This window comes from Sinocyclocheilus anshuiensis, unplaced genomic scaffold (genome assembly GCF_001515605.1).
Source record: "Sinocyclocheilus anshuiensis isolate Anshui unplaced genomic scaffold, SAMN03320099.WGS_v1.1 scaffold1093, whole genome shotgun sequence".
In the NCBI taxonomy this organism is placed as follows: domain Eukaryota; kingdom Metazoa; phylum Chordata; class Actinopteri; order Cypriniformes; family Cyprinidae; genus Sinocyclocheilus; species Sinocyclocheilus anshuiensis.
Window position 1 is genome coordinate 124,182 of NW_015555782.1, and position 11,205 is coordinate 135,386.

The following is an 11,205-nucleotide window of genomic DNA, read 5'->3' on the forward strand; positions in this document are numbered from 1 at the left end:
CTGTGTAGTTAATGCTGCTCAATGTGAAAGCACGCAGGTGATGGAGATTTACCGCTGATTACAGAACCGGCTTTCTGACAAGATGCGCGTTAAATATCGCATGCGATTAATCGTGCAGCCCTAAACAAAATGAAAATAAATAAAGTAAATAAATTTAAAAAACTGCATAATCATGAATATTTTCAAAACTCCACATTATAGTGTCCATGAAAAGAATAATAACTTAAAAATACATATAAAATAAAACCAAATAAAATTACAGCAATTTAAAAAAGATAAAAAGTCAAATTCTATGATTACACTAACCATGATCACAAACGGGGCACAAATTCTGGAGTATATTAGGTAGGGACAGCGGTCAGTAAGCTGAATGGGCATTATTCCTTTTGAGATGATCCAAAAACAATTCTTTTAGGCATAAAAATGTATAAATAGTACAATTAACTGCCTTCCGATACTGAAGATCATCATTTAACCCTGTGGCTGATACGGTCCGTTTTCAAACAAACAGGAGATACAGAGCACAGCAAGCTCAGGGTTTGTTTGGATGTTGGTGGTCCTTTCTCTAATGAAACAAGAAAAGCCTTTTTGCCAAAGTATAATCCGTGACAGTCTTGATTATCAGCATAATTACAGAGCTCTTTCGGCCCAAAGAGGAGAGCACAAAAGAACTATGTTAACGCGGCACAAATAACTCGATCCTGGCACAAACATTTAAGCCCTTGTCACATTTCGAAAATTATAGGGAGAGAGCACACATACACCCATTAAACAATGGACTGTACATCAACGGCCACCCAAGACTACAACTACAGCGATCCAGCCTCCAATGAGCACAAACTGTACCAGCGTGCCCTTCCGATCTCCCCACCTGCTCAATGTTTTGCCTGTCCTCTTGCATTTGTTAAATCCTCATAAACCGTCCCCATAAAGACGGCACACAGCCCACCTACCTCGAGCGCCTCTTGTTGCTTTAATTCTCTCTCTGCACTCAAGTGGAAATAAATGTGTTTACCACCAGCGGGTCACACATGCTAATGAGCCACTGTTTGTTTTTGAGGAGGAATGGAATTCAGGATGAGATGGGAAAAGGGGTGAAAAATTATAAATGTGCCCCAATGTCACGAGGTTTTAATTAATAAGTTATCAAATTATAATTTTTGGATAAGATCATATCTATATGATATGATAGATAGATATGATAGACAACAGTGTGTTCGAGTAGGCAATAAAATTTCACAATTACTCACTAATTCGGTTGGTGTACCTCAAGGTTCAATATTAGGTCCTTTGTTATTCAGTTTGTATATTAATGACTTGCCTGATGATTGTGCACCTATTGTAAACTGTCAGATGTATGCTGATGATACAGTTATATACCTGCATGCTAAAAGTAAAAAGCAAGCTAAAGAAGAATTGTCAGCAGAAATGGTTAATATTACTAATTGGTTAAAAAAAAAAATCATGTGTACTGCAAATAGAGATCTGGACCCAGATGTTACAGTAGCAGGTAGAAGGTTATCAGTAGTCCATGAGTATAAATTGACTCGCAACTTACATTTAAAAAACAAGTTTAAAAATTTGGGAATAGAATTAAATTTAACTTGGCAAATTTTAGACATATTAGGAATAATTTAACCACTGAGGCTTCAAAGTTATATATTAATGCTATGATCTTTTCACACATGAATTACTGTCTCACCAGTTGGACGGGACTACTTTACAACCAATAGAAGACTCCATAAACAGGCTTTGAAAACATTGGATAAAAGGTCTAATTCATATCATCACTGTACAATTTTATCTAAATATGGGTTTTTAAACTGGGACAATATGATTAAATTTGCAGATATTTTACTTGTGTACAAAATTTTGCACAGTATGGCCCCACCTCCTTCATTTGGACAGTTTTCTCAATATTTTCTTAATCATTTTTATCAATATTTAGATTTTTTTTTTTGCACCCTCAGATTCCAGATATTCAAATAGTTGTATCTCGGACAAATATTGTCCTATCCTAACCATACATCAATAGAAAGCTTATTTATTCAGCTTTCAGATGATGTATAAATCTTAATTTCGAAAAATTGACACCCATGGCAGAAACAAGCTTTGACAATACAAAACTCATTCGTGTTGCCAGATCAAAAAAAAAAAAAAAAACGCAAACAAGAACAAGCCCATAATAAACAAACAAATCCAAATGCTTTACATTGAAAATAAGACCAAAATATCACAACCTGCACCTGCCCAATTTAACTCCATAAACTTCATCGCTTTATGACCTGAGTTCAAAAGCACTTATACATAAACAAATCCAAATGCTTTACATTGAAAATAAGACCAAAATCTGACATTTTTACCGTACATTACTGCCATATGTACAGTGTGAATCAATTTGACATAGTCACCACTGACAAGCTATTTCTAAATATATTGTAGAAACTTAATTTTCTGTAAAGCTGCTTTGCAACGATTGTATTGTGAAAAGCGCTATACAAATAAACTTGAATTGAATTATACAATAGGTGGATATGGCATCACTTTAAGAAAGCAAACAAGTTTACTCTGTCAATGGTGGTTTAGTTAAAATTGCAGAACCTAATGAATCTTTGGTCAATATAATGTTACTTTGGTCAAAAAGTGTGGATATTGCTATGGTTACCACGGAATCATCACAATTTTGAATTGTGTTGCATACAAATACTGAACAATAATTTAGGGGGATTCACTCCCGTATTAAAAGCAGCTGTCACTCCTGACACTTTACAGTGTGTGTCCTAAGAGATATATGAACTGTTTACTGAAAAGTTCTTTGGAGAACCTAAAATGCTTCTTAAATGGCACTGCTGCGAAAGCTCCTTTTTGGAACTTTTATTTTTAAGCGTGAATCAAACACAAAAATATGCAATTCGGTATTAATGGAAAGCTTTGGCCTTTGTGCTGACCCATATAAGTAGTGTATTATGAAATGCCTTACTAAGAATCTCCTTGAGAATGATTCTAGGGAGGGTTTTTTCCCTTCTTTCCAGGAATCAAGCGAGCAGTCAGACTGCGGCAGACGAAGGCAAAGATTAGTAAAACTGTCGTATCTGAAGTATATAACCAGGCTGACTGACTGTTGGCTAAACAACACGTTGCTATTTTAGTTATTGCGCAAGTCGTGGGTCATTTCGATATCAAAGGCTTGTGATCAAGGGTTCCCCTCACAAAAACACTTCAAACACTACACTTTTAGTAAGATGGTCTGTACAGTCGCTGGGCCAATAAGTATTATGTTGTAGGGATGCATAGTATTACACTCAGACTGCATTACACTAATGCAATTCACTCTGCAGCTAGGCGTGATTCATAATACTGGCATGATGACAAACCAAAGAACTGAAATAGGTCCCTTCTAACCCAAAAAGGCTTTATAAAAATCACTCTGGAACTAATTGAATATTATGTTACTAGTCCAATGCAATAAATTACAATTTAACCCACATATTTATTTGTAGGGACTTGGCCAAGTTGTATTCCGAGTTAATTTGTTAGTCTGACCAGCAGAGAGCGCCACAAAACAAAATTACAGCCTTCGCTGGACCAAAACAATTGATGGATGCAAGTAGATGTCAATTTGAGAGAGAGAGAGAGAGAGAGAGAGAGAGAGAGAGAGAAGGAAATCCATCACTCACTTTGATTTCAAAATGCCAAGAAGGGGTGGTTGTTTTTGAACTTCAGGTTTGGAGTTTATAGCTCCTGTTTTATGCTGTAGTGCAGTGGTTCCCAATCCTGGTCCTGGAGAACCCCCAACACTGCACATTTTAGGTGTCTCCCTATTCAAACACACCTGATTCAACTCATCAGCTCATTGGTGAAGACTCCAAGACCTCAAATGTGAGTGTCAGATAAGAGAGACACCAAAAACGTGCAGTGTTGGGGGTTCTCCAGGACCAGGATTGGGAACCACTGCGTAGTGTGTTCAGTGCTGCAGTGGATTAATGCTCATGTTAATCACCACTTGACCATCAGACAAGCTGTATATAAACTCATAAAAAGACACCGTCATACATTTTTGTATTCTAGGCATGTAAGTAACTTTGATGGTGTTACGAATTCAACAAAAGGCAACAAGTTCAGCCAAATGTCACAATTTTGGATTAAAAATGACATTTCACAGCACAGAGAATGATATTAATTAATTCAGCATGAGCAAGGAATGTGAAAAGTGTAAGGAGAATCATCAGACTCTCTGGACAGGAACTCTGTATTTCAGTTATGACACTAGGAGGAAAAGTTTGTTCAGAAAAGAGAGAGAAAATAAAAAGAGAAAATAACAAAAAGACATTAAAATGTTAAAATTTGTGACTGATGTTAAAAAAAATTAAAAATCACGGATATATTTTTTTATTCAACACTAAGTGCCTCAAACAAATTATTAAAAAAGGTTATGTTGCAAATCTTTCTTTGTCAGAAATGTTCACTGTAGCAGCTCAGTACCTTATGCTAACATTTCTGATGGACCGATTCCCATAAATTGCATTGCAGCCAGTCAATCAGTTTAAAGTTTACAAGTTTTAGAAAGCTCTTGCCTTTTTTGTGTAATATACGGCCATATACATCAGACAGCCGGTCAACAGACTGTGGGAGGTAGATGTGTGTGCCGTCTGAGACCGAGGGTCTATTTGACAGCGCTTTCTCTAAACACTCCCTGTAATGTATCAAAGGTCACCGAAGGTCAAGTGAACCTGCTGTTGCTCCTCAGATCAGCCGTGCAATCAGTGCAACGAGGTGCAATACTTGATCTGAAAACAGGCCACCCTGTCCTTGAACTTCACAGCTGTGTACATCAATGGCATCCGTCTGTGAATGAGCTCTAGTTTGGATATACACTAAATAAAGGAATTTGCTGGAGACATGGCTTTCCATGTTGTGTGGTGAAGTTTTTTTTACCATTGTGTGATTATCAGCCAATAACATGAGTGTAAAATCTGCTTCCTTATTTGGATATTTGTTTCATTTATAATGCACATTTCTGTTTGCAAATATTTTTAATGAATTTAGAAAAAATGTATGCCAAAAAAATGTTATATGTACATATATACATTTTTTTTTATTTATACATTTAGAATTCACAGAGGGCTCAAACATTTTGAAAAATCCTCTTGCGAAGAACTTCTAAATATAAAGGTAGCTACATATTTCCAGCTATGTTTTTTATTATTCATGTGTGTGAAAAATATTAAGTATGACATACAACAAAATAAAATAATTATTTCTATAATTATAGTAGGCTATACTATTTATACACAGAGGGACTATCAAACTTCTTAAAATATGATGATCCTCCTCCTCTGAAGGACCCTTCTCCTAAATTTAAAACATAAAAGCAGCTACATATTTTCAGCTAAATAAATAAATAAAATCAAAGACAACAAAATGAAATAACTATTTCTATAATTCTAGTACTATTTACATATTCACAAACTTTTTGAAGAATATTATGATCCACTTGCGTATAACCCTCTTCCTACATTTGAAATAAAAAGGTAACTATGGTAACTATATATATATATATATATATATATATATACACAACAAAATGAAATGATAATTTCTGAAATTAAATAATTGGCTTTTATATTGTCTTGGCACAAATGCAAATTATTAAAATATTTTCTGGAAAATATAGAATTTTTTTTATTTGACAGCATATTTGATATTAACACTTGTCACTTTTTGCACAAAACAATATGCAGATTTTTTTTTTCTAAAAATAAATAAATTTTATTATCAAATAAAAAGTAATAAAATTAAACTATCATGATTTCTGAATGTCTTAGAAAGCAGAATGAAATAGAAATTTGGTGAATGTGAACAAAAAAAACAATGTGAAAGCCTTAAAAAATGCAACTATTACAGTATTAGCACCTAGGCCTATTATTATAGTATTGTAAAAGGTAAACAAGCTATTATATGCCACCTACTTTGCTCTACGATTCACAAGAGTCAACAGCTCGATTCATGCCAGTCCATAGACATTAATAATGAAAAACACGAGAGAAATGTTTCTAAATGCAAAACTCTGCACTTACTCATCGCCATTCACTCTAGCGCACACAATCCAAGAGAAAGAATGCCACAACAAACAACAGAACTTGAAAGACAACAAGACAATCTTCTTCAAAAAACTTCTCACAAGTGCCCTTCTGATCAAACCGAGAAAAATCCTGCAGCTAGAGTCACTTAGTGAAAGAGGTTACATAACACACAATAACAGACACAGTGCCAGCCGTCAATAACTGCAGAGTTCAGAGATAGAAAGATCTGCTCTGCTCTAATCTGCTCTCAGAGGTGAACAGAGTCAGGCGAGGTATTCTAAGGGTCCAAATGACCATCTTGCATTCATTTTCACACAGGAAATGAGAATCATGTGTTTTGAGGCCAAGGTATTTGAACTTAACCACCATGAATCACAGAGAACACAATGTTCTGCATTTTCCTGTCAGTGGTGAAATTCTTTTGTGAAACTAGAGGAGTACTAACCAGTTTAACCATACTGTCCAATTCTGTCACAATCAGCACATTTCTTTTTCAAATATTTACAGCCATTGTTTTATTTTTCATACATACAAAGCATAAGACATTAACTTAAAAGATAGGCATTCTGCCATTATTTATTCATCCTAGTGTTATTTCAGTATCATTGATAAAAAAAATACTATTATAAAAAAATTATATTATAGTTTTTGCTAACATTTGAACTAGATTTTATTTTTGTTTTCTGTTTTCACTTTAATTTTAGTTATTTAGAAAGTTTTAGTCATTATACTGTGTGTTTTTGCCATTTTTATTATTTTAGATTTGTCCATATTCATTTTTATTTATTAGTTTTATTTTATTAAGTTTTAGTTCTTTTAGTACTTCAAGTTAAAATAAACGAAAATAAGAAATAAAACAATTTAAGATGTAGTAATTTTGCTGTTTTTGTCATTTTTATTTATTTTATTTTTTCATACAGATTTCATGAATTTTTATTTATTAGTTTTAGTTTAATTAGTTTAGAGTTATATTATAAAAAAATTGAGAAATAAAATAAATGTTATATATAAGATTTATTTTATTTCAAGTAGCATGTTTTTAATTTAATTAGATTTTTTTTAAACTATAATAACTGACTCATCCTCAAGTCTTCCCCCAAAACCTGTATGGCTTTTTTTTCGTCTGTGGAACACAAAATATTTCAGTATTTCAGTTCAGTAATTCAAGTTTCAACATTTTTTGTCCACACAATTAAATTCAATAAAAACGTCTGGCAAATAAACGGCCATAGAAGAGACCATCTAATTAAAGTATATTTTGTTTTAATTTAAAGGGACAGTTCACCCAAAAATGAAAATTAGCCCATAAATTACTCACGCTCAAGTCATCCTAGGTGTATATGACTTTCTTCTTTCAGACAAATCCAGTCGGAGTTATATTAAAAATGGTCTTTGATCTTTCAAGCTGTTTAATGGCACTCAGCGGGTGTTGCATGCATCAGTCCAAAAGAAGTTAAATAAAAATCGCCCATCCATAAAATAAAGTGTCTCACACGGCTCCGGGGGGTGAACAAAGGCCTCCTGTAGCGAATCGATGCGTTTTTGTAAGAAAAATATACATATTCAAAACGTAATAATCACTTTAATGTAGCTTGCGTCAACAGTTGTACACAGAAGCAGCTGTGTTGTGGCTGATGATGTATGAGGTCAGCTTTGCGCATGCGCCGCTCAGAAGTAACGAACGCGGAAGCGCATGGGAGAGATCAAAACAAAACAACGGTCACGAATTAGAAGTACAAAACAAGGATTTGTAAAGAAGAATGTCGGAGGATTTTGATATAAGCCAAGAGGAGACTGGTTTTCCTTTGCTAAAGTAATGAAACTTTGCTTCCTTTGCTCCTGTAAACAAACGTTGGTTTTTATGAGACTCACCGGCGCATGCGCAACGCTGAACTCATACGTCATCCGCCCGGAGCTGCTTCCCTTTCCAACAGTGAGCGCAAGCTACATTAAAGTGATTATTACGTTTTGAATATGGATATTTTTCTTACAAAAACGCATCGATTCGCTACAGGAGGACTTTGTTCACCCCCCGGAGCCGTGTGAGACACTTTTTTAATGGATGGGCGCTTTTTATTAAACTTCTTTTGGACTAATGCATGCAACACCCGCTGAGTGGCATTAAACAGCTTGAAAGATCAAAGACAATTTTTAATATAACTCCGACTGGATTCATCTGAAAGAAGAAAGTCATATACACCTAGGATGACTTGAGGGTGAGTAATTTATGGGCTAATTTTCATTTTTGAGTGAACTAACCCTTTAAGAGCTGTATAAATCTGAAACTGACGATGTTGAAGTAATACACTGGCATGGAAAAAGGGTCTTTCTGAAGGGTTATACAGAAAACAGTGAAGAAACTAGTGAAAATCACCAATTGAAAGGACCTACAGTATATATAGCCACCATAATGAGAATTAATACTTCTGTCATTCATTCGTTCTATGAGTGGCCTGTAAATATATAACATTTGGTTCTTCTTACTAAGTACACATGAAATAGATCATGATTTATGGCAAGTTTCTCAAACTTTCTTTACTTTGGAAATGAGGAAAAGTTTGGAAAAGTAGCAAGCAAAAACAAGGTACCTCAAAATGAACCTCAGACAACAACCAAAACATAAACTGAGGTATATTTAAATATTATTTATCTGCACGTACTGCCTTTTCAAGCCTTAGCTTATGTGTGCATTTGATGCAAACTGTACTTTCATGTTAGCCACTTAAAGAGTGTCTTTAAAGCTGTGATTTTTGGGTTATTGCAGTTTGAATCACATAACAGCAGGACTTGCAGGAAATTGCTTTTCTTTGCAGGAAATATCCCTGGAGATGCTTTATAACTCCATCGCCAGTTAATAGAGGTAGAATACGATCTCTAACCTATATTAGGTGCAATGCTTTAGTATGTGCAACAACGCATATTCACCCTTCAAAACTTCATCAGAGAATTCCCATCAGATTTAGAGTTGAAGTTATCATAACTCGTTCGAATATGAGGCTCACTTCTGGTTGTGAACATTTCCATCAAGGCTTTCTCTCTGTTTATCTGCTTGGCATTCCCTGTGCACTGCATTTCAGCTGAAATGCTTTATTGTATCCTGTTGGGAAAACACTATCACATGCATACTGAGAACAGATGAGTTTCTATGAAATTCAATCTGCTTGTTAATTTTTGCCATAAATTCCACCCTGATCTTTGTTGCATTTTAACATTTAAGCTATTTGAAATGTGCTCTTTAACATTTGCATTTAGCAATTCATCAAAATGTACATTACTTTTATTCAGCAAGGATGCATTCAATTGATTAAAATAGACAGTAATTTCGAATTTTCCATTAATCCAATTATCCTGAAAAAAGTATTCTGGTTTCCACAAGCAGCATAACTGATTTTAATATTGATAATATAAGAAATGTTTCTTGAGCGTCAAATCAGTATATTATAATGATTTCTGAAGGATCATGTGACATTGACGACTAAAGTAAGTAATGATGCCGAAAATTCAGCTCTGCATTAAAGGAATACATTACACTCAACTAGAAATGATATTCAAATAGAAAACACTTATTCACATAATAGTGTTTTCACAGTATTTTTGATCAAATAATTGCTGCTTGAGTACATAGATGTACGTACAGCATGTATATAATTGCACATACTTAGGGTTAGTGATTTTGAGCAAGTATTAAACTTTGTCTGTTTTTGATGTATTGATGATTATGTTTTCCTAAAGGGAAGATAAACAGTGGGAGGCTTTAATATAATCAAATCACATCCAAATTACCTTTCAAGATCATTGCTGATGGCAGACTGATGATAAACAGTATAATGGCTGCATAATGAGTGTTTCAATTTTGCATTTTTGTGCCAAAAATACAAAATATAGCCACAGGACAGAAATCTAAATATCTCTTAATATCTTAATTTACTCTTGAGAAAAGCACCTTTGTAATATCCAATGTAACTTCATTAGAGGTTGAAAAGTGATCTCAAACTGTGCTCATTAAACATAACAGAGCCTCTTGAGCTATGAAAAACATAACAATAAATGCTTCAGAGTGATAATATTTTCCCCCTAAAACCCCTCGACAAAGATCTGTTAGAGAATTCACAGTCCGTGTGCATACGTGTGTGTGTGTGTGTGGGTGGGTTTGGTGTGTGTGTGTGTATGTGAGAAAACCTGAGCTTCATTTCGCCCCTCCTCCCAAATGGGAAGGAGTGTGTGTGTGTGTGTGTGTGTGTGTGTGTGTGTGTGTTTGTTTTTCCCGTCAGCCTCATCATATTCACAGACTCTCCCACTTCTGTGACTTTCCCTATGGATACCTGGTATGTGCACTTTTACTCTCTTCTGTTCGTCAGTCGAGCATGTGTGTGCGTTTATGTGATTTGACTTATCTCACACAAAAACTAAGAAGAAGTCTTTCTACAAAAGCAAGAGAACTGCTGCAATATCTCTGTGCTCCTGCGCTGCTGCATGCATGGCTTTCCAGACAGAGTGATTTAGCATATGGTCAATGGATGAGATGGGTTTCTTTGGTTTGGACTGCAGTGTGGGTGTTTCATATTTTAGGGGGTTGCAGAGAATTAGTTTATGTATATTTACTTACCTCAAATAACTTCCAGGTGGAGATGGTCGTACACAGTCGAGGGAAAGGCTTATAGCTGTTAGACAGGAGTTTAAGCAAAGTGGTTTTACAGCTGAAAGGTGAGAGCAAAATATTCATATCAATGATTGCATGAATTTGTATACGCAAAACCATAATATGCAATAAAGGCTTTGGCATACCTGTTAAGATCAGTTCAGACCAGCATGAATATTCTATACTAGTTTATTTTCAGATCCAGCTGGTGGACTAGTTTAAAAAAATATTTTTCAAGTTGTAAATAAAATAAAGATTACTGGAGTTCAGTTTACAAGAAAATACCTGTTCAGTCTACTTCAATATTTCACATTTAATGCAATGTATTATTTACCATTTCTTTGTAATTACTTGTGAAATATAGCAATTTCTGAGCGAAAAATGTTGCAAAGTAAATCCAAAACATTTGATATAATTAATAAATATTTAACAAACAATATAGTACATTATACATATATATATATATATATATATATATATATA

The 11,205-nt window shown here is 34.5% G+C and overlaps 2 protein-coding genes across 2 annotated transcripts in view; one reads left to right on the forward strand and one right to left on the reverse strand.

Annotated features, from left to right (window-relative positions):
• The window catches only part of LOC107674748 (insulin-like growth factor 1 receptor), a 113,729-nt gene extending 112,759 nt beyond the window's left edge, over positions 1-970 (reverse strand). The window contains exon 1 of the mRNA XM_016468841.1: positions 954-970. The gene's annotated coding sequence lies outside the window, so the exon portion shown is untranslated. The remainder of the gene's footprint in view (positions 1-953) is intronic.
• A 9,367-nt stretch (positions 971-10,337) lies between these two features.
• anpepa (alanyl (membrane) aminopeptidase a) overlaps positions 10,338-11,205 on the forward strand; it is a 19,184-nt gene continuing 18,316 nt past the window's right edge. The window contains exons 1-2 of the mRNA XM_016468836.1: positions 10,338-10,408; positions 10,706-10,787. The gene's annotated coding sequence lies outside the window, so the exon portion shown is untranslated. The remainder of the gene's footprint in view (positions 10,409-10,705; positions 10,788-11,205) is intronic.